Consider the following 6,188-nt stretch of genomic DNA (forward strand, 5'->3'; position numbering starts at 1 on the left):
TAAAAAATGCACTCAGTAGCACCCATCGTAAAGGGTTTACTGATTGTGGCGTCCCCTTTTGGAGAAAAAGAAAGTATTTGTTGGTATTTTCTCGCAAATAAATTGTAATTTCGGAGACATTGCGCTCGGCAGTACCTATTTTCGCTGGGGCCCTGGATATGCTGTCTGCTGATTGTAGCACCACCTGATGGCGGTGAAATAAGCTATATATTGGTATTTTCTTCTTTCTAAACTGTTATTTCGTAAAATATGCGCTCAGTAACACCGATTTTCGCCGGGGCCCTTTGTATGCGGTCTGCTGGTTATAGCATCACCTGATGTCGGTGAAATTAGCCATATATTGGTATTTTCTTGCTACGAAACTGTTATTTCGTAAACAATGCGCTCAGTAACACTGATTTTCGCTGGGGCCCTGGATATGCTGTCTGCTGATTGTAGCATCTCCTGATGGTGGTGCAATAAGCCATACATTGGTATTTTCTTGCTACTAAGATTTAATTTCGTAAACAATCCGCTCAATATTGCCTCTTTTCGCTGGGACCCTGTATATGCTGCCTGTTGATTGTAGCATCACCTGATGGAGGTAAAATAAACTGTATGTTGATATTTTCTTGCTACTAAAAACTGTAACTTCGCCATCAATGCGCTCTATAGCGCCTCTTCTCGCTGGGGCCCTGGTTATGCTGTGTGCTGATTGTACCATCACTTAATGGAGGTAAAATAAATTATATATTGATATTTTCTTGCTACTTTATTATGCAAATAAGGTAGTGCCTTTGAATGCGAAAGCAACACACCACCAACATACCTCGTGGACGTACGTAGCGCAATTGCGCTACGTACGTCCACGTCCTGTCCGTCACTTAAAATCGTCAGTGCAACACTAAGCACAATATAATCATGGATATAACTTATAGAAGTCATTACGCTTTCGCATTGAAATCATGTAAGGACGTTTAAGTGACGTTTAAGTGGAGTTTAAGTAAAGGGAAGCTACTATCGTCGCACATGCGCACAGCGATTCTGAAGGTCTGCTAAATTCATTTGATTGCGCGCACTGAATCCCACACACTCCCGTGTTCACATTCACAAAAAGATCAACATAGTACATCGACTGACCTGAGCACAGTTACATTTTAAAAGAATTTTAAAAAAATATGGGCAATATTATTTGAGCACCACTTGGAACGAGGACACGGGAACGACAGACACAAGCGCAAACTTTCAACCGGTTTTAATGGTAGGAGGTCAAGTGGCTTATATACATACACGAATGGGGACTTACCTACACACGTTGTACTTACCTTAATGTGTACTTACATACACCCTGTACTTACCAATTTATTATGAAGGTCTTCAGTGTTTGCATGCAGTGTTTTCGGAGTGTTTATTTATATTTTTTTTCAGATGCAGCGTTTCAAATGCATTTGAGTCGCTGCGTTCGAAGCTCCTGCCTAAACAGATCTTCGTCAACAACAAGGTGCTCGAACCAGCTGACGCCAGCGAGTGTAGGAGTGTCGGCAGGAACGTGAAGCGTACTGTACACAAATGCTAGGGTAAACATTTAAGCATATCCTTGAAACAGTGGGGATAGAAAATGCATTGGAACACGGATGCAGAAGCCACGGCAGGCAATGTCTTCGATATGCAGCTGGCGGGGACGCAATTCAGCAGAGATGCCGAATGAGGTAGAAAATAAAAGCGTCTCAATATTGTCCGACGGATACTTACAGCACGCCTGTTAATTGCAGGACTTTCCAACGAAAGCGAGGGGCACGTAAGCATGTGCGGTGTAACAGTCCGATGAGCACACAGGGTACAAGGGGCAGCATGAGCACAGAGAATTGCACAAGGTTGCAATAAAGCATGCGCAGCTATGGGACAGTTCGATGAGCACACATGGCAAAGCAGGGAACCGCATCGTAACTGTCCAAGGAACATCCGGAGTGTAGGCCCTCTGTGGCAAAGCTGCTAGATGCATGCACAAAGAGCCGCAAGCTTTTGTCCGGTGAACAGCAAACAGTCCGCTGAATACGACGGGCACAATCTGTGGCACAGTCGTTCGATGAACAGGAAGGGTCGTAAAGATCAGTGGCAACACTGCCTGGCGAATACACGAGGCACGGCAAGCGACTGAGGTCGAGCAGTCCCACGAAGATAGGGAGCACGAAAAAGCAGTGGTGGTAGAACTGTCCTGCCTGCTGAACACGGCACAGCAACACATGGTAGTCGTGCAGCATCCAACGACACCCGGGCCTACCACGGGTTCCTGGGTCACAGAATGAGCACACAGCCTGGTTTATAGTTCACGCTCAGACCACGACTATATAAGACACAAGTAAGCATTATCGACCCATTTCGCAGCTCGCAATTCTTGTTAGCAGTAAAAAAAACTCAGGAGTTTCACTGCAAGCAACAACTTAATGAGCTATGGAATGCGCTTAGCATTTACCCCCCTTCCCCCCCTCGCACTCACCCACTTCCATTAAAAGTGTATCTCTCACAGTATGGCAGTGCATCGGAATGCCTTCTGTAGAGCTGTTCTGTCTTTGACACGTTCCGAAAAAGGACACTACACTCCCTGGGCGGGAACCGAACTGGCACACCCTGCAGGAGTGGCTCGACCCGCCATCGCACATCGGGCCCGAGGACTCACTCCAGTTTTGGCGTGCTTTTTTGTACTTTTTCAGGGAAAAGGAAGGGCCTGGCCGCTTCTTTGCAGAGCCGACCTCGGGACCACTCAACCTCGAGGAAGAAGAGAGCACAGGTTCCCCTTACCCTCCCCCATAGAGCACCCCTTTTCTGCCGCAAGGCTTCGCCTATTAAATGCAGAAATAAAGAAGTTAAAAAAATCTAAACACTCTATTACTTGCTTGCTCATTTATATGTTTATTGACCCGTCAACGAGTATCTCAGCGAGTAACTCAGTCCACTGAATACATATTTATAAATTTAATTTTCTTGATGCGCCATGGGATAAACGAGTACGGTTAACCTTTCAGCATAACCTGTCACTTTACCGCACGGAGTGCACCAGTACTTGCATATTCGCACGAAAGGCGTTAGAAGGCAATTGGGCACCAAATGCCTTCTAACGAACATGTAAAAAGAACACGTAAAAAATGCTTGAATTGAATTCAAATTTGCCAGGCACGTTTCTGCAAACAAGGAAAATTAATGCATTCGAAAAGAAATTAGGTAAATTTCAGTTGGGACGCGGGACGAGCACGTTACTCCGACGCCACGGTGACCCCATGGTTACGGTTGATTAAAGTCGTGCCTAGTCTGATGGAATATGGCTATAACGACATGTTTTCAGGACGGGACACAGAAGGAATGCACAGGGGACAGACGCCGAGAAAGAACGCACAGAGGACATCGGCGTCTGTCCTTTGTGCATTCTTTCTGTGACCAGGCCTCAAAACGTGCCGTTACAACCACGTTCCATCACGCCAGCAACCAACTAGCTTATGTAAGTCTCTTAATTGTGCCCAGTGAGTGCGTCACTGCACACGGCACGACACTACGTCACTGCCGCCCACGTGTCACTTGCTATTCAGATTTCACCGGTGCTGTGTCTACTGCGATGCCCTGCGAAGCGCCCACCTCTGCGGCAGCTGTGAAACGTGGTCGCCCATGGAAGCACGCCTCAGAAGACGTAAGCAAGGGAACACAAAGGAAGACGACATAGTGGCAACAGACCTATCACTAGGCATAAAAATAAAGTTCGTCGCTCCGCAGCAAAAATTGTCTGAATGCTTCCAGCCTGTGGCCAGCGTATACGCAAACACACACGCCGATTCAGCAGAAGGAACTTTATGCATGTCGAAAACATCAAAGACATTTCGCCTAAGCGATTGTAATACTTTCGCATACCCACTCGTAAGCAGTATTTAGTGTTTCTGTTGAAATTTTTGAAGCTCTATAAACAATTCTTTAGTACACTTCGCTTAGCACACTTAACTACTTTTGGGCGCATAGCAACGCTTAAACCGAGGGTAAACAGTCACTAGAACGCCTCAATCAGCGCGGCTTCTTTCAACCGCCTCTGTGGCTCAGCGGCTACGCCGTGCCCTCAGGGACCACAATGTCGCGGGTTCGATTCTCAACCGCGTTGCACATGGGTTCAGCATGCAAAAAGAAAAAATAAGTGTGCCTGGCGTTGCTAGAATGCCGAACAGCGTCACGCTGCGAAAACTCAGCCGCAGCGCTTTACAACGACACATATGAAAGCCAGATAGGGGCTGGACCAGGAGGTATTTTTTTTAACGCAAAACAATACTCCCGTACATATCACCAATGGTAAAGGCTTTAGCGTCGTTCGCTTTTATGGCTCAACGGAGAAGTTTCAGGCTGGTATTTCGCAGGGCCGTGGTTCGAGCCCTGGCAGAACATAGAATGTTCTTTTTTTTCTTTTAATTTCACAAGGTGCATCTCATTAAAAATGCTATCTTATTTTATTCAAAGCCCGTTTTCTGTACATAGAGACACGCCTCCTGGTGATTTAATGATACCGTCTGTCTGACGTACCGTAACGATCTATGTTTGAGATGGCACTAAATTTAGACAAACGTCAAAATAAGTTTAGACGAATACACCATCGGTTAAAAACTACATTTTCTTTAAAATTGCGTTAATAGGTTGATTTTCAGAAGAGAAAATGGTGCTCGAAGTTTTTTTTTTCATATTTTGTACTAAAACCACAGACCACCCTTAAGTGTGACGTCACAGATGTCAAAATATTGTTTCGCTTTTTGCCCTGTCTTGGCTCACCAAAAGTTGCTAAAGCTTGCTGAGTTCACTCTTTCGCTATTTTAGAATGTGATATAACCATAATTACCGATGGAAAGTCCTCTTGGCGCATGCATCACACTCCTCTTTCGTCTTCGCGTCTTTTCTGACTTAGCAGGCTGCCTCTCACAGAGATAGTGTTTCTTTCTTTCTTACATCGTAGCTGTCTGTGGCTGGGGTGTGAAAAAAGAATGCGTCCGAGATGTTGGCAAAAACAAATAATCATGTGGGCCGGTCCTGGTGACAGTGCGGAGAGGGCCCAAGCTCAATGGCACATATCTCTGTGGGTTCGGGTACCTGTAACGCGCCCTTGAACTGCCCTTGTCACACGTGGGACCCAAAGAGGTCCCAGGCACAAGGGTAAGAGCAGATGTTTCCGAAAAAAGCCTTTTGTAGAACCTTTTCAAAAAGTACTTCAAAACTTCCAGCGTAGAATTTCACTTTTCTGTCAGCGTTTACGTGGATATGAGCCATTGCTTAAGGAAGTATAAGCATTTCGTTGTCTTACGGAACAGAGAGAGAGAGAGAGAGAGAGAGGCAACTCTATTTGACCTAGGGATTCGGGCGCGCAGGTCCCGGGATCCCCGCACGACCCCACTGCACTACTTACGTAAAGGACACAGTTAACAACATAGGTGATAGGCGAATGTATATGCGTACCTATATCGCCACGACGACCACAGATTGGGCAAATAAATATGTTCGTACCCTCGCTGAACATTATCTGTGTCGTGCGCTAAAGAGCTTCGCTGGTCATCGAACTTCACAGAGCGGAATGGCTCATGAATTTTACAGCGAGGCTGTTCAGCGCGAGTTTCGCCACTGTCGTGTTCGTGTGTAGAACAAAAAAAAATTCCAAAGATGGTACAATGCCGGGCCAACCCGCGGCGGAAGTGAAGCAGGCGTTAATCACTTCTCGCACGTGGGCCAATCCCGAAGATAATGCAATGCCGGGCCGGCCCGCGGCGGAGGTGCAGTTCACCATTAAGGGGCGTACATACACAGTTTCGCTGGTCATCCTTCTTCACAGAGTGGAAGGGCACCAAGCTTTTCTTCTTTCTTTTTTATTGCGGAAGGGTAATTTACTAACAGTGCACAAATTGTTTGCGCATGATATGGTGTCATCAATACGGCCTCGGGGCACGTTTGCGAGCGTACGTTTGCGCCTTGTTATCTTCTACGCCATAATGAAAGCAATTAATACGCTTTACTTAATCACCCCAGCAGAAAAGTCTTAAGGAATGCTTTCAATAAAGTTTTTCATTCATTCATTCCCGGCAAATAAAACACGCGGCGCAACAGTGGCATTAGCGCAGTTCTCGTTTTTTTTCTTATTTTAGTTAAGATTCTGCTCCCATGCAATAACAAACAGAAAAGTGTAGTTAGTGCAGCGGTTA

The sequence above is a fragment of the Dermacentor albipictus genome, chromosome 9 (genome assembly GCF_038994185.2).
Source record: "Dermacentor albipictus isolate Rhodes 1998 colony chromosome 9, USDA_Dalb.pri_finalv2, whole genome shotgun sequence".
In the NCBI taxonomy this organism is placed as follows: domain Eukaryota; kingdom Metazoa; phylum Arthropoda; class Arachnida; order Ixodida; family Ixodidae; genus Dermacentor; species Dermacentor albipictus.